Below are 18427 nucleotides of genomic sequence, written 5' to 3'. Positions count from 1 at the left end.
TCCACACCGTCTCTGGGCATGACTCAGCACTCATGGCAGCCTTCCTGCATACAACAGCAGAGGGGGCAGAGCGGTGGGCATGAAGGGACCTCAGAATCATCCTTTCTCAAGCAGAGACAATTAAAAACCAAGCGTCAGATTTGCTCTCTGACATGTGCAGGGTTATGGCCACTCTCATTCTTTCCCTCAGGCCCTGTTGTTTTAGGATGAAATGAAGTAACTCTAAAAATGGCCAGTATTTCTCCCCCGACACAAAGGCATAAATCACTACATCTTTGGTGCTTTCTCTGTGGTATCGATTCTTCTCAGATCGAAGGCAGATGGTTCCGATATGGCATCATCTAATACTCCCCCAGCTTGATTTATGGATTTCTTTGTGCGTTACCTGAACATAAACCCGTCTTGCATTATTTCTTGCACACTTGTCAAATTAAGGTAAGATATTCTTGTTGACCTTTAAACCTAAAAAAATTAAATGTGCCTGAGACATTTTCCAGCAAGCATAAAAATGAGCTGGGTCCTTAGTTGCCAATTAAGAGGATGTAATTATGAAGGGGATCGTCGTCTGTGCTTCGGGTAATGATTTAATTTTAGTTTTAATGTGTTCACTCAATGGAGGAAAAGAAAATAAGCCGGTTACGAATAACCTCGTGAAAGAGACGAGAACAATTTGGCACGATTTGTCCCTTAATTTACCAAAATGGGAAGGAGCTGGGGGAGCTTGGCACCCTAGCCTTCCAGAAGGAAGGAACGCTTCTTGAAAGGTGCAGAGAGAAGCAGCAGTAGCAAGAACCAAAATAGAGACAAGGAGGCCGTTTGCTGTGATGTTACCAAACAGAGTCAGCACCAGCCTTCAGGCTGTGCGAGGGTGTGAATTGGATCTAACTTTCAGCAGGGGAGGAAATTCCGTTTGGGAGCTGCATTAAGGCTTCCTCCTACGTTGTTTTTCCCTCTGCCCTTCCCACAACCAGGCCCAGGAAAAGGGTCTCTGGGCAACATCCACATGGGGCTGACTATTGTCTGCCAGGACACAGATAAAATGAATGCACCGTTCACCCTCCTTCTACAAACCCTACTCTTCACGGCTAAACGATGTTGGCTGCACCTATGTGGTCTAGCCTCGGTATGTACAAACCTAGAAGTGCACACATGTGCACACACACACACCTGTGACCACATAGGGCCTAGTCCATGAGGCTGGCTTTGGCATGCCTGAGGTCCCTTTCAGAAAAATACCCACTTTAATCACTTACGAAGATAGTATAAAGGTTAAAAGACAAGAGTAGTAAAAATAACTATGATTACAACAATTAGTTAAGGGATACACCAGATAAAAAGATGTAAAATGTGACATCAAAAACATAAAACATGGGGGATGGGGGGGTAATAATGTTGAGCTTTACAATGGGATCAAAATTAAGTTGTTATCAACTTAAAATAGACTGGTATAGATATAAGTTGTTATGTGTAAGCCTCATGGTAACCACAAAGCAAAAACCTATAGTAAATACACAAAGAGAAAGAGAAGGAATATAAGCATACCTGTAAAGAAAGACATCAAATCACAAATGAAGAAAGCAAGAGAAGATAGGAGCAGAGAGGAGCTATAAAAACAGCCAGAAAACGATTAATAAGCACATATCTATCAATAATTGCTTTAAATGTAGATAGACCAAATTCTCCAATCATAGAAAGGTGATAGATTAAAAAAACAAGACCCTATGCTGCCTACAAGAGACTCACTTTAGATGTAAGAACACACAGAGACTGAAAGTGAAGGGTGGAAAAAGATATTCCATACAAATGGAAACCAAAAGAAAGCTGGAGTATTATACTTATATCAGACAAAATAGACTTTAAAACAAAGATGGTAATAAGAGACAAAGAAGGGCATTACAGACAAAGGGGTCAATCAAACAAGAAGACGTAACATTTGTAAACATTAATGCACCCAACATAGAAGCAGCTAAACATATAAAGCAAATATTAACAGACCTAAAGAGAGAAATAGACAGCAATACAATAATAGTAGGGGACTTCAACACCCTACTTTCGTCAATGGATAGATCATCCAGACAGAAAATCAATAAGGAAACATTGGCCTTCAATGACACATTAGATTATATGGACTTTGTTAAGTATGCTTACAGAACATTCCATCCAAAAGCAACAGATTACACATTCTTCTCAAGTGCTTATGCAACATTTTCCAAGATAGATCATATGTTGGGCCACAAAACAAGTCTTAATAAAAATAAGAGGATTAAAATCATATCAAGTATCTTTTCTCACCATCACGGTATGAAAATAGAAATTCATTATATGAAGAAAACTGAAAAATTCACAAATGTGTGGAGACTAAACAACATGCTACTGAACAACCAAAGGGTCAAAGAAAAACATCAAAAAGAAATAAAAAATACTTGAGACAAATGAAAATGGAAATGTAACATATCAAAATTTATGGGACGCCCAAAAACTGTTCTAAGAGGGAAGTTCATAGCGATAAATGCCTACTCAAGAATAAAGAAAAGTCTCAAATAAGCAACTTAACTTCACACCTCAAGGAACTAGAAAAAGAACAAATGAAACCCAAAATTAGTAGAAGGAAGGAAATAGGAAAGATTAGAGCAGAAATAAATGAAATAGATACTAAAAAGACAATAGAAAAGATCAATGAAACTAAGAGCTAGTTCTTTGAAAAGATAAACAAAATTGACAAACCTTTAGCTAGATTTACCAAGAAAAAAAGAGAGAAGACTCAAATAAATAAAATCAGAAATGAAAGAGGAAACATTACAACTGATACCACAGAAATACAAAGGGTCAGAAGAGACTATTATGAACAATTACACATCAACAAATTTGACAACCTAGGAAAAAAATGGATAAATTTCTAGAAATATACAACCTATCAAGACTGAATCATGATGAAATAGAAAACCTGAACAGACTAATTATTAGCAAGGAGATTGAATCAGTTATCAAAAACCTCCTGACAAACAAGAGTCCAGGACAAGACACCCTCACTGGTGAATTCTACCAAACATTCAAAGAAGAATTAATACCAATCCTTCTCAAACTCTTCCAAAAGACAGAAGAAGAAGGAACTCTTCCAAACTCATTTTACAAGGCCAGCATTACACTGATACAAAAACCAGACACGGATGCCACAAGAAAAGAAAACTACAGGCCAATATCTCTGATGAACATAGGTGCAAATATCCTCAACAAAACATTAGCATACCAAATTGAACAATACATTAAAAGAATCATATACCATAATCAAATGGGGTTTATTCCAGGGATGCAAGGATGTTTCAACATCTGCAAATCAGTGTGATATACCACATTAACAAAATTAAGGATAAAAATCATATGATCATCTCAATAGATGAAAAAGCATTTGACAAAATTCAGCATCCATTTATGACGAAAACGTTCAACAAAGTGAGTATAGAGGGAACATACCTCAACATAATAAAGGCCATATATGACAAGCCCACAGCTAACATCATACTTAATGGTGAAAAGCTGAAAGCTTTTCCTCTATGATCAGGAAAAAGACAAGGATGCCCATTCTTGCTACTTTTATTCAACATAGTATTAAGTCCTAGCCACAGCAATTAGGCAAGAAAACTAAATAAATAAAAGGCATCCAAACTGGAAAGGAAGAAGTAAAACTGTCACTATTTACAGATCACATACTACACAGAAAACCCTAAAGACCTCATCAAAAAACTGTTGGAACTAATAAACAAATTCAGCAGAGTTGCAGAATACAAAATCAATATGCAAAAATCTGTTGCATTTCTATACATTAATAATGAACAATCAGAAAGAGAAATTAAGAAAAACAATCCTATACAAATACATCAAAAATAGAATAAGAATAAATTTCATCGAACAGGTGAAAGACCTGTATATTGAAAACTTATAAGATATTAATGAAAGAAATTGAAAAAGACACGAAAAAATGGAAAGATATACCATGTTCACGTATTGGAAGAATTAATATTGTTAAGATACTACCCAAAGCGGGCTTCCCTGGTGGCGCAGTTGTTGAGAGTCTGCCTGCTAATGCAGGGGACACGGGTTCCAGCCCTGGTCTGGGAAGATCCCACATGCCACGGAGCAACTGGGCCCGTGAGCCACAACTACTGAGCCTGCGCGTCTGGAGCCTGTGCTCTGCAACAAGAGAGGCCGCGACAGTGAGAGGCCCATGCACCGCGATGAAGAGTGGCTCCCGCTTGCCACAACTAGAGAAAGCCCTTGCACAGAAACGAAGACCCAACACAGCCAAATAAATAAATAAATAAATAAAAGAAAAAAAGAAAAAAGAAAATAAAATGTGGTGGGAGGGGGGTCTAGAAGTCTCCCCCTCTTTAAATAAAAAAAATATATATATTACCCAAAGCAATCTACAAACTCCAGGCAATCCCTATTAAAATTCCAATGACACTTTTTCACAGAAATAGAATAATCCTAAAATTTGTATGGCACCATAAAAGACAACAAATAGACAAAGCAATCTTAAAGCAGAGCAAAGCTGGAGGCACCATGATCCCTGATTTCAAGCTATATTACAAAGCTATAGTAATTAAAACAGTGTGGGGTTGGCAGAAAAACAGACACATGGATCAATGGAACAGAATAGAGAGCCCAGAAATAAACCCATGCATACTTGGTCAATTAATTTATTACAAAGGAGCCAAGAATATATAATGGGGAAAGGAGAGTCTCTTCAGTAAATGGTGTTGAGAAAACCGGACAGCCACACGTAAAAAAAAATGAAACTGGACCACTATCTTACACCATACACAAAAATTAACTCAAAATGGATTAAAGACCGTAAGACCTAAAACCATAAAACTAGAAGAAAACATAAGTTGTAAGCTCCTTGACATAGGTCTTGGCAATGATTTTTTGAATCTGACACTGAAAGCCAAAGCAACAAAAGTAAAATCACAAATACAGATAACAGATTGGTGGTTGCCAGAGGCAGGGGGTGGGGGGTGGGAGACATAGTGAACTGTTCTGTGGGGTTTTTTTTTTTAGTTTAAATAAATTGAATTTAAAAAACACCCACTTAGGGACTTCTCTGGTGGTGCAGTGGTTAAGAATCCGCCTGCCAACGCAGGGGACACGGGTTCGAGCCCTGGTGTGGGAAGATCCCACATGCCGCGGAGCAACTAACCCCTTGCACCACAACTACTTAGCCTGTGCTCTACAGCCCGTGAGCCAGAACTACTGAGCCTGCACACTTAGAGCCCGTGCTGTGCAACATGAGAAGCCACTGCAATGAGAAGCCTGCGCACCGCAATGAAGAATAGCCCCCACTTGCTGCAACTAGAGAAAGCCCGCATGCAGCAACAAAGACCCAACACAGCCAAAAATAAATAAATTTATAAAAAAAAAATACCCACTTTACAACCAACCTCTAATTAAATCTATCCCCAAAGCTCACTAAGATAACAAAGGGATCCCACTGGTAACGCCCAGCTGCCTGTTAGAGACCTCTGTCCCCATCCTGCTTCGGTATTTGTGTGTATGCACACCAGCTGTCCCTGTTCCTCTCCTCCCTCTGCCCAAATGCCCCAAACCCCTTCTCTCCTCACACCCAGCTCTGAGCTCCATAGCCCACCCAGCCCCTCTCACCTTCCACTCCCTTCTTTTCTTTGCTGTGGTAACTCTGCACTTTCCTGGGTAACCCTGTTCCCTCTTCCTTCCAGGACCAATGGGATCTGTCTTTCTTCTTCTCATTACCCTGACTACACAAAGGCCTGGGAAACACCAGGAAGACAGAATTCTCCTTATGAGGCTGGGAGGAGGGGATGCTGAAGTGCTCGCCTGTTAGAGATTTTTTCCCAGCCACACCCCTCTGCAGGCGTCTGCATGTGTATGTGCGGGGACACACACACACATACACGTGCTCACTTACCATGAAGGAGAGGAGACACACATACTCTTGGGTCCCATGGGGTGTAAGGTGCTCAGTCCCAGAAACAAGTGGTCCATCTTAAGCCACGTGTCTAATTAACGTGGCCTACGTAGCTGGGCGCTAATAGGCCCTTCCTGTCTTGCAGCCCATGGTGCTTAACCTCAGCCCCCTGGCCCGGGAGAAAGCCGGGTGAGGCAGAGGGGCTCTGATGCCCCAGCCAGGAGGGTCGAGGGTGGTCCAGGGGCTCATCTGCCCCAACTGACCCTGTCCACCACCTCCCCAGGGCTGGGTAGGCCACTCAGAGTCCTCTTCAGGCAAACAAAGCTTACTGAGTGCAACCGTGTGCAAGTTCAGGCCTCTCCCAGACCAGCACAGGGTTGGGAAGCACCTCTCAGAGGGCCTGCTTCCCCCAGAGCCACAGAGGAGAAGTCCTGCCTCTCCTTCCTGGGCTCTGGCAGCCTAGCTCCACCCTGGAAGAGGCTGTAGGGCAGCGCTTAAGAAAAGCAATGTTTTTTTTCTTTTTCCTTCAGTTTTGCAGATCCCCAAACAATTCTTTCGATATGATGGTTCTGATTAGATGCCTAAAATATTTCCATTTGACATTTTTCTCTACTTTCATACCCATCTGTGTCTTAAACCCCTAAGAGTCCGCCAACTACGGCTCACAGGCCAAAACTCACTGTCAACCTGTTTCCGTAAATAAAGTTTTATTGGGACACAGACATGCTCATTTGTTTTCACATTATCTATGGCTGCTTCATGTTATGACTGCAGAGTTGAACGGTTTCAGCAGAGACCTTTCGGCCCACAGAGCCTAAAATATTTGCTACCTGGCCCTTTAAGAAGAAGTCTGCTGACCTCCGACCTGAACTGCAAATATAATTCACTTATAAATCAGCAGTCAAGTAAACTTTTGGGATGTCCAATAAACTTTGAGTAAGCCATTCAACACCATCACTCAAAGATATAAAAATGAAAATCCCAGAAGCTCAAGGTAAACCATATAGAATCTCAATTCTAAATCCATACATCTCTTAAAATGACACATACACACAGGAATATATTCTCATAGGAAAAATCTTCAAACAGTACAATTAAAGATCCATTTGAAAGTCACCCCAATCCAATCCACTCCACACTGGGATAATTTGTCATAATTCCTTCCAGACTTCTTTCTAGCTATGTATTTACAATTATGTAAATAGAGAATATACAGTTGTGGCTTTTTTTGCATGCACATATTTTTAAGCCATAAATGGTATATAAGTACATATTGTTCACAGTCTGCTTTTTAATTTAACAATACATTTTGGACATTTTTCCGAGGCAGAGTAAAATACATGCTTTTTAACCACCTAGAATATTTGAAGGTTGGGTGATGCAAATTCTGATCTCAATGCACACAAACATCTGGAGAGGCCGCTGAGCTTAGCATAACCAGCTATCCTTCTTCCCAGGAAAGAGGAGCCAACGTCCTCCGGTCACGTCAGAAAGCAACCTTTCAGTTGATGCACTGCAGGCCCCTGGCACACACACACCCCATCTATTTGAAGGCACTCCCCACCCCCGGAGGCCCTGGTCCTTGTCTACAACTTGTGCCCCCTCAAGGAGTCTTTGCATGACCCTCAGGCCCTCCTGGCAGAGTCCCTAAGAACCATGACTCCAAAAACACCACTCAAACGAGCTATTTGAAAGGAGAATCACTGTGAATTTAAATGACTTTCTCAGAAGCTTGACTTTTAAAAAAGGAAGATGAATCTGGCCCTTGCAAATAAAAAACAGATTGAGAAGCTGAGCTTCGCGGAGTGACTTAAACAGGCATTCAGAGCTGGCACCCACTGGGAACAGTGCAGCAAAGGCGGGCGTTGGGAACAGGCAGAGCCTGGAACTTGACTCATGAGCACCTCCCCCCGCCTTTGTATCTCCTCCTCTTTGCCCCCTGCCTTCATCATCCCCCCACCTTTACCTCCTCCCTTTGTTCCACAAACCCTCACTGAGCACTGCACCCACTATGTGCCAGCTTGTGTATACTGCCCTCAAAGAGTTCCCAGTGATGCCAAGACAGTCCTGAGGCAAGGGACCATGGCATGTGGCTCTGGTCTGGGCAAAAGGATGTGCAAGGTGAGAACTGAAGGAGGAGCGGGGCAGGTAAGGGATGGGGGAGGGGTATGAACCTCTCCCACCAAATATGTACAATTTTCTCGTTAAAAAGACCCACTCCGGCTGCTGATGGAGAACAGACCTGATGGAGGGAGTTGCTCCACCCACCCAGGGGCAGCCTGAGTGGCGCTGGGTAAACATCGGCCAAAGGAGCAGGGGGGTCCCACACACACTGTGCAGGGGCTGTGCAGGTTGCAAGGAAGATTGTGGCTGGGAGGTGGGTACCACCTCTCTCCTGAAGGTCCAGCCGTGTTGGTCCAACCATGGGGCGCCAGACTGACCCTCCCTTGGGGAAGGAGAAAGGGGCACCAGGGGGTGCTGAGCTCTCTCCAGCTGAAATTCATGAAGCGGCCAGGAATAGAGGACCCGGGCGAAAATCCCACTGGACTACTGACCGGCTGGATGACCACACACATGGGGCTCAACCTTGGGTCCCTTTTCATCCATTGATTGGAATCAAGACAAGGCTGCCAGCTCCACACAGCTTCCGTGCCCTCACGTGGGGCTGGGATGTTTGTTAGAAACCTTCCTTCCTGCCATGAACACATGTATAGATGGACACCTGAGGGTGCTGGGGCTAAGGAAGGTGGTCAAGCTGAGTAAGGAAAGAACATTCATGCCTGCAAAAGCAGTTGTCGGAAGGAAAGGGACTTCTGTGTTAAGGATGACAACAAACACCATTTGTCTAACTTCTTTCCTTCCAAGCTTACTTTGAAAGAATCAAATAAATATAGAAATGGGCGGGGTGGGGGGGGTGCAGCCTGTATCCATGGAGGAAAGTTGGTCAGGTCACGGGGCAGGAAATCAGGCACAGCCAGGAATTCTAGCAAGCCTAGTGCAGCGGGCACAGGAAGGGTGACAGGGCAGCCTCTGGGAGGTCAGGGTGCCTGGAACAGTCCAAGAGCCACAAAGGAGGTTCACGACAGCTTCAGGGGGACGCCAAGGGTCAGCCCCATGGAGTGACCTCCACAGATGGGCACCAATACATCTCACAACATACCTTCAGAGTCTATAAAGCAAATGATTAAAGGCAAAAGGAGACTTGACAAATCACCAGTCATAAAGGTTTTAACACTTTTTAAATGAATAAATTATGCAAACATAATTAAGCGAGAATATTAAAGACTTGACTAATAAAATCTGGCGCCCTCTCTCACAGCTTTGTGCTCAGCAAACAGAATGCAGTTTTCTCAATCACTCTTAGAATATTTAGAAATATGGGCTTATATTAGACTACAGAAAAAAATCTCAATAGAAGTCATTACTGGGACGTCCCTGGTGGTCCAGTGGTAAAGAATCCGCCTTGCAATGCTGGGGACGCGGGTTTGATCCCTGGTCAGGGAACTAAGATTCCCACATGCCGCGTGGCGACTGAGCCCGCGCACCACAACTACTGAGCTCGCGTGCCTCAACTAGAGAGCCCGTGTGCTGCAAACTACAGAGCCCCTGCGCCCTGGAGCCTGCACGCCACAACTAGAGAAGAGAAAAACCGCATGCCACTACTAGAGAGAAGCCCGCGTGCTGCAACAAAAGATCCTTGCGTGCCGCAACTAAGACCTGAGGCAGCCAAAAGATAAATTAAATAAATAATAAATAAATCTTTTTTTTTAAAAAAGTCATTACTTTACCATGATGCAGTAAAAATAGACTCTAACGAAAAAAAGAGAGGTAAAAATGTTGGCTACAGCATTGTTTTCAATAGAAAAAAGTTCAAAAAATATAAGTTCCCATTAGTAGAAGAATGTTTAATTAAATTTTGGTCCTTCCAAACTCTGGAATCCTATACAACTGCTGAAAAGAATCACCTCATTCATCTAATACAGAGTTGCAGAAGAGAATGGGGTACTGGTAGAAAAAGCAATAAATTGAGGGAATATGGCTGAGAATGTTCCAGAATGGAAGAAACATGGTTTTTTTTTTGGACTGAAAATGTACACACAGTGCTAAAATCTGGGTAAAAATTTTAAAAATTCACCCATCTTGGTAAAACTCCAGAATACCAAAAAGGTAAATCTTAAAGTTTACCGGAAAGAAAAGACTGATTATCTACCAACAGTTAGACCACAGCAGACATCTTAGCATCAAGAGATGCCCAGAAAACAGCGGAGGAATATTATTTTTTGTAGGTGCTCTAGGGAAATAAAGGTCATTCTATTCAATTATTCAAGAATGAGGGAAAAATAAAGACATTTTCAGATACCCAAAGCTGAGGGTGTGCAAGCTAAAATAAAAGAATTACTAAAGGATACATTCCTGCAAGAAAAATTAACTCAGAGAGAATGAGTGGGATTTAAAAAACAGGAACATAGGTAAAATTTGTTGGCAAATTTAATTAACCATCAACCGTACATATTAAAAATACTATTTTTGCATTAAGGTACCAAAAAATTCTCAACTATAACAACAAGGAAGATGGAGGGAGAAGGTGTTTGGTGTGCAGTCCCTATGTGCAAAGATCCTTGATTGTTTTGGAGGATGACAGAGATAATAATTTTAGACTTGCTAAAAAATTTATAGTTAAATATGTATGTTAACATTTTGAGGGTACTCAAATGACAGAAAAAATCTATAGTTTTCAAATCAATAGAGAGAAAGAAAAAGAAAGAAAATTGTATTGACTGGACTGAAAACAAGAGAGGAAAGTAAACAGAAGCCACAAATAAGGTGATAGAAATAAATCCAAAATATTAGTGATAGCAATAAATATTAAGAGATTAAGCCCATCTAACATTAGCAATGCTCACTATATGCCAAACTAAGCATGTTACCTGTATTGGCTTATTTAATCCTCCAAACAAGTGCATGAGCTAGGTATTGTTATGATCACATTTTATACATGGGGTAACTGAGGCCCTGGAGGTTAAAGGAATGTGTGCAAGCACCCGCGCTGGTAGAGAGCAGAGCCAGGATATAGACCTGCACACACAGGATCCCCAGCTTATGCACTTTCTCATGCTCTCTGCTGCCTTCAGAAACAGGTGCTTTCATCTGGCCTACTGCCAGCCAGATGAAAACCATCAATCTTGATGGTAAAACCCTTTAAAAAGCAATACAGAAAGGCTGGAAGTGGCTGGAAAGTGGAATGCCAGGAAGTACTAACCAAAGGAAAACTGACATGATATTACTGATATTATTATCAAATAAAAGTGAATTCAAGGCAAAAAAGGAATTAATAGAGGTAAGGAGTGGCACAACACAATGAGAAAAAGAACAATCTGAAAAAGAAGGTGTAACAATTAGGTACTTGTAGGCATCTAACAACAGAACCTCACAATACATAAAGCAGAAAGTGCCAATCACAAGGAAAATTAACAAATCTACCACCAGAGTGGGAGATTTTAACAGGTCTCACTCGGAAATGGAAAGATCAAACCAATAAAAAAATTAGCAAGGGTACAGAAAATTTGAAAAGCACCGTTTCAAGATTGATTTTATATATGCATGTGTGTGAATGTGTGCATATGTGGAATATGCAAATATAAATACGTGTGTGTGTATTCCTATAGCCAGCAAATAGAGAAGATACATTATTTTCAAGAACATGTAAACATATATAAAAACTGACCACCTACCACATACCAGGTTACAATGTATTGCAAGGAACTAATATACTACAGCTCACATTCTCTGACCACAATGTACTTAAATTTAAAATGAATGATATATGATATCACTTATATGTGAAATCTGAAATATGGCACAAACGAACCTATCTACAAAACAAAAACAGACCCACAGACATAGAGAACAGACTTGTGGTTGCCAAGGGGGGAGGTGGGGAGGGAGAGGATGGACTGGGAGTTTGAGGTTGGTAGATGCAAACTATTACATTTAGAATGGATAAACCACAAGGTCCTAACATATAGCACTGGGAGCTATACTCAGTATCCTGTGATAAACCATAATGGAAAAGAATATAAAAAAAGAATGTCTGTATGTGTGTAACTGAGTCACTTTGCTGTACAGCAGAGATTGGCACACCGTTGTAAATCAACTATACTTCAATAAAAACATTTTTTTTAATAAAATAAATGATAAACTCCATATTTCATACATTCTAAGATTTACTTTTTCATAACATTGATGTAACCAAGATACATCTTACAATAGATGGGATGTTAGAGTTTAACTAGCAGTGTTTTGGTTGTTTTTCTTCTTATTGGCATATAAAATAGTGGTATGCATTACAATCAGCATCAATTTAAATTTCATGTAAATATGGTAGTTTAAGAAAAATGTATGGGATACAATACTAACTAGAAATTAATAACAAAAGAAAAAATAAAGAGCTTTAAAATACTCTCCTGAACACCTCTCTCATATCAAAGAGAAAATAAAAACAGCACTTTTAGACCATGAAAAATTATGATAATGGCAAATTATGCACACCGAAACTTATGGAATGTGGCCAGAACTGTACTCAGAGGAAATTTTTATCACTTTAAGTGTTTTATTCTTAAAGAAAAAAGGTAATAAACGAACTGGACATTCAACTTAAAATTAGAAAAAGAACAAGATAATAAACCTTAAAAGGGGATTAAAGATGAAAGAAGAAACTACAGAATTTTAAGAGTTCAACAGCAGGATGAATAAATTCAATAACTGTTTCTTAGAAAAGGTCGATATAATATACAAATCTCTGGTAAGTCTAATCAAGAAAAGAAAGAGGGCTTCCCTGGTGGCGCAGTGGTTGAGAATCTGCCTGCCAATGCAGGGTACACGGGTTCGAGCCCTGGTCTGGGAAGATCCCACATGCCACGGAGCAACTGGGCCCGTGAGCCACAATTACTGAGCCTGCGCGTCTGGAGCCTGTGCTCCGCAGCAAGAGAGGCCACGATGGTGAGAGGCCCGCGCACCGCGATGAAGAGTGGTCCCCACTTGCCGCAACTAGAGAAAGCCCTCACACAGAAACGAAGACTCAACACAGTCATAAATAAATAAATAGAAGAACGTGAATTTCTTAAAAAAAAAAAAAAAAGAAAGAAAAGAAAGAGAGAAAACCATTGAAGAGAAAGAGATATAACTGGAGACGGAAAAAAAAACTATTAAAATATAAGAATACCACGTGGAATTCTATGCTAATAAATTTTAAAATCTTGATTAAATGTATGATAGCCTCAGGAAGCAGAAGTTACACAATCTGATTTAAGAAGTAGAAAAGCTGAATAGAAAGTAAGTGTGGAAAACAATCATCCCCACCCCCAGAGGCGTTGTCCTCAGACAGATTTCACTGGAACATTTCAAAGCTTCAAGGAACAGAAATTTTCTATGCTATTTAAAATGTTCCAGAGGATAAAGAAAGGAGAGAAACTTCCTAATTAATTTTATGAATAACACATAACCCTGGCACCAAAACCTGCCAAAGATGAAACAAAAATAAAATCATAGACTAATCTTGCTTGTCACTCTAGATGTAAAAATCCTAAATAAAAGATCATGGCAGACACACACAGCCCCCACCGTCACCACCCCCAGTTCCAAATGTATGGAAATGCTGGATAAAATATAATATAAAATAATTAAATACATAATCAGGCTTAAGGGAAAAAAGGGAAATCCTTGGGTGCAAAAAATGGAGAGATGTGTGAACTGGAGCGATAAACTGTCAGCTGTTGCCCCTGAGGCCCTGAACAGCACATGGCAGATGGAAGAGGGCAGAGCTGGGGCGTTAGTGTCCACAAGGGGCAGGAGATACAGCCTGGCTCTCACCTCTCATAAAAAGAGGAGCTAAAACTGAGCTCTTGCTCTAGAGGGGATCTCACCTCAATGAAATGGGGGCTGGAACACTCAACCTCTGTCTGGGGAAATAGAAAAGATCTTGTAGGGGGGCAGTTTCCAGAAAGAAAGGAAATCCCAGCCCTGCACTATGGTCATGAAATCCAAATTTACACTACGGATGTGGTGTTAGAATCCCCACATGTAGGAATAATGGGGAAAATGGGTCCCAACTGCTGCATCCGTGGAACTCCCAGCAGAAACAATTTTTGAAATGTACTGAAGCAACACTTTTACAACCCAGGAAGCACAGGGCTACCATTAAAAAAAAAAAAAAAGAAAGAAATCACCAATCTTAAATTAGCTTGGATAATTTTTGTTTCCCTAGAATATCATATAGAAATTATAATCTGCTCAAGGAAATGATTCACCGTGAGTGAAATCAGCTGATAAACAAACAGAAGGACTAGCACTCCATGATGCAATAAGGAAAACCCCCAAAAGATACTATAATTATGTTTTAAATTATTAAGTGAGTAAAAGGAAGACTTAAAATAATGAAAGAACAAAAACTACAAAAACAAGCATGTAGGTTTAAAAGGTCTCCATAGACTTTCTAGAAATAAAAAATATAATAGTTGAAATTAAAAACACACTACAAGAGTTTAATAACAGATTAATTAGTAAACCAGGAGATGTAGTGATCTAGGAAATAAATCTGATACAATCACCCAAAATTCATACATAGAAAATATGAGACTGAGGTTACAAGGAAGAGAACAGAATGAGAAGGTCCCAGATAATACTAATAACCATAGAGACTCTGGCAGAAATGCATCCCCAGGGACTAAAAGAAAGTCAGATCCTTCTAGAAAACTTACAATAATGATCTTGAAGCAAACGTGTTAGTGTCAGTGTAGGGTCTCTGGAGCATTCCAGAGAACACTAATAACTAAGACTTACAAAGAAATGACCATGTTCCAGGAGCTATTTTAAGCACTTTACATACATTAACTCATTTATTATCACAACAACCTAAGAGTTTGGTAATATTATTATGCCCAACTTGTAGATGAGAAAACTGAGAAAGAGTTTATATAATTCTCCTCAACTGTTATGCACTGAAGTAGAGTAGATCCATGTAGCTATCTGCAGAGCCCATATTCTTAACCACCATGCTATACTGTCCCCATACATGTGGTTGGCATTTCAAAGGCTAACATTGAGAATAAAAGAAAAGAACTATTGGAAGAGATGATGACTGAAAATTTTTCAGCACTTAAGAAAGTCATCAGATTGAATAAATAAGTGTTTCAACTTCCAAGCAGGAGAAATAAAATTATATAAGTAGATATATCTGAATGAAGCTGAGGAATATCAAAACAAAGAGAAAAATCACAAAAACTACTGGAGATAGAGATATTATCCACAAATTACTGACAGAGTAACTCCCAGCTTCTCTGAGGAATAGTGGACACCAGAAAACAATGGACTAAGTCTTCAAAGAGCTAAAGAAATATAACTATCATCCAAGAATTTTATACCCGGTTTAACCATTAAGGGCAAAATCATATTTAAATGAACACAGTCCCAGAGAGTCTTTGGTCTTCCACACAGGTCTTCCCTGAAAGGACTACTAAAGGGTTATGAGGGGCAGTTAGAAATGGAACTCAGAGAGAAGGAGTGAGATGCAATAAGCAAAAAGTTGGTAAACAGTTGTAAATCTAAATAATCACTAACTGTAAGTAATAATAACAGTAATAATGATTTAAAAATTGGGGAGTTTGTCAACAATATGGTGCTAAAATTAGACAAAAGATATGAGATGGGAATATAATCAGAATTAAAGTGTTCTACAGTCATTGTGTTGCTTTGGAAAAAGGTAGAAACTTTTATTTAATTCATACTGTGCTAAGCCAAGTATGCATATTAAAAATTTGAAGGTAATCACTGAAAGAATAAAAAACAATGTATAACTTTCAAATCAATAGAGGGAGCAAAAAAGAAAAAAGAAAATATAATTAACCTTTTAGAAAGCAGAAAAGATTTTTTAAAAAGAAACAATAAAAAAGCAAGGAAAGTAGAAAACACAAAATAAAACAGAAAAAAGAATGCAAATACACCAGTAACCACACACACACACAGATTAATCTTGCTACAAGAAACTTCCAAAACATGATTCAGAAATGTTGAAAATCAAGAGATACTATAAAGCTATACCATATAAAAGACAAAGAAAAAGTTGTTTTTTACAATATTAATATAAGGTTAAACCAAGTTTAAGGCAAAAAAGCATCAATGGGGATTAAAAGAGTTCTTACACACTAGGAAGATATAACAGTCTTGAAACTGTATGCACTCAATAATATAGCTTTTTAAAAAAATATAGAGTAAAAGTTGATAAGATTACAAAGAAAATATCAAGGAATTGATAACCATATTAGGAGATTTTAATACATCTCACTCTGAAATTGATAATTAAAAAGACAAAAATTTAAAGATATAGAAGATACAAACAATACAATTAAAAAGATTGAGTTAGGGCTTCCCTGGTGGCGCAGTGGTTGAGAATCTGCCTGCCAATGCAGGGGACACGGGTTCGAGCCCTGGTCTGGGAAGATCCCACATGCCATGGAGCAAATGGGCCCGTGAGCCACAATTACTGAGCCTGCGCGTCTGGAGCCTGTGCTCCACAACAAGAGAGGCCGCGATAGTGAGAGGCCCGTGCACCGTGATGAAGAGTGGCCCCCGCTTGCCACAACTGGAGAAAGCCCTCGCACAGAAACGAAGATCCAACACAGCCATTAATAAAAATAAAATAAAGCACACCTAGTATAGTGTAATTTAGAAAAAAAAAAAGATTAAGCTAAAGAATGTATATAGTTATAGATAATAGAATTCTGCACCCAACTATTAGAGGATATGTATTATTTCAAACATAATGGAACAAAATATGACCATATACTAACCAGGAAACAAAGCAATTCTCAACTAAAATTAAAGAATCAATAGCACACAAACCACAATCTCTGGCTACAATGCAGTAAAATTGGAAAGCAGAACAGAAAAATATGGCTTTGAAATGCTTAAGAGTCTAAATAACTCATGAGACAAAGAATCACAAAGGAAATTATACAACTTCTGGCTATCGAACAAGCAGTATAATAAAATAATTATGTACCCCAACAAATTAAGATTAATCCAGAAATGCATTACAGAATGACTCAATATTAGAATATCTATTAATATAACTTATTGCATCAATAGGTCAAAGGATAAAAACCATGTTTATCTACATAGATAGATTAAATACATTTGCAGGGGAGGGGGAAGCCCTTGATTACATATAAACACTAGTAAGATGAGATACTTTGTTTTTTTAAATTCTGAAAATCTTATCTCATAGATAGCATCATGATTAATAATGAAACATTAAAGTCAGGAATAGAACAAGGGAAGCCAGCTACTATTTAATATTGCCCTGGGAAGATTTGCCAATTTAATTAGAAAGGAAAATTAAATTAAAAACATATATAAATAAAAAGTAGAAAGGAGTAAATCTTCATGACCTTGAGTTAGGCAAGGCCTTTTTAGATACAATACCAAAGCACAGCAACAAAAGAAAAAAAAAGATAAACTGGACTTCATAAAAATTAAAAACTTTTGTGCTGCAAATGACACTATCAAGAAAGTGATAAGATAACCCACAGAATGGGATAAAATATTTGTAAATCATATATCTGATAAGGAACTTGTATCCAGAATATACAAAGAACTCTTACAATTTGATAATTTAAAAAAATTAAGTTATGGGCTAAGGATCTGAATAGACATTTTCCAAGGATGTACAAGTGACCAATAAGCACGTGAAAAGATGCTCAACATCATTAATCATTAGAGAAATGCAAATCAAAACTACAATGAAATCAAATACTAAATGCAAATCAAATACTACTTCATACCTACTAGGATGGCTAAAATCAAAAGGACAGACAACAACAAATTGGCAAGGAGGTGGAAAAATGAGAACACCCATACACAGCTAGTGGGAATGTAAAATGGTACAGCCATGTTGGAATGTAGTCTGGCAGTTTCTCAAAAGGTTAAGCATAGAGTTACCAAATGACCCATGATTTCCACTCCTCTGTCTATGCCCCCCAAAATGAAAACACACATTCACAAAAAAAGTTGTCCCATAATGTGTACACAGCAGCTTCATTAATCATAGCCAAAAGGTGGAAACAATCCAAATTCCCATCACTGATAAAAGGATAAAATAATAAAGGTAGTATATACATTACAAGGGAATATTATTCAGCCATAAAAATGAATGAAGTGCCACAATATGGATGAACCTTGAAATCATTATGCTAAGTGAAAAAAAGCCAAAAAAAAAAAAAAAAAAAGACCACATACTATACGACTCAATTTATATGAAGTGTCCAGAATAGGCAAACTTACAGAGACAGAAAGTAGATTAGTGGTTGCACAGGATTGGGGAGGAATAAATGAGGAGTGACCACTAATAGGTACACAATTTCTTTTTGAGGTGATGGAAATGTTCTAGAATTGACTGTGCTGATGGTTGCACAACTATGTGGACATCCTGAA

General features: G+C 39.1%; 1 protein-coding gene and 1 long non-coding RNA gene across 2 annotated transcripts in view; both read right to left on the bottom strand.

The window, feature by feature from the left end:
* Positions 1-18427, bottom strand: part of CHST8 (carbohydrate sulfotransferase 8) — a 124624-nt gene that overhangs the window by 86783 nt on the left and 19414 nt on the right. The gene's annotated exons all lie outside the window — the stretch shown is intronic.
* LOC309616780 lies at positions 5411-16621 on the bottom strand. The gene is made up of 2 exons (XR_014237589.1): positions 13103-16621; positions 5411-12776 (listed from the first exon to the last, which is right to left on the bottom strand). It is a non-coding gene; the product is annotated as an uncharacterized lncRNA (long non-coding RNA).

This window comes from Balaenoptera borealis (genome assembly GCF_965194805.1).
Source record: "Balaenoptera borealis genome assembly, chromosome: 19".
NCBI lineage: Eukaryota > Metazoa > Chordata > Mammalia > Artiodactyla > Balaenopteridae > Balaenoptera > Balaenoptera borealis.
The sequence above is the reverse complement of the archived record's forward strand: the minus strand, read 5'-3'. Positions and strand labels throughout refer to the sequence as shown.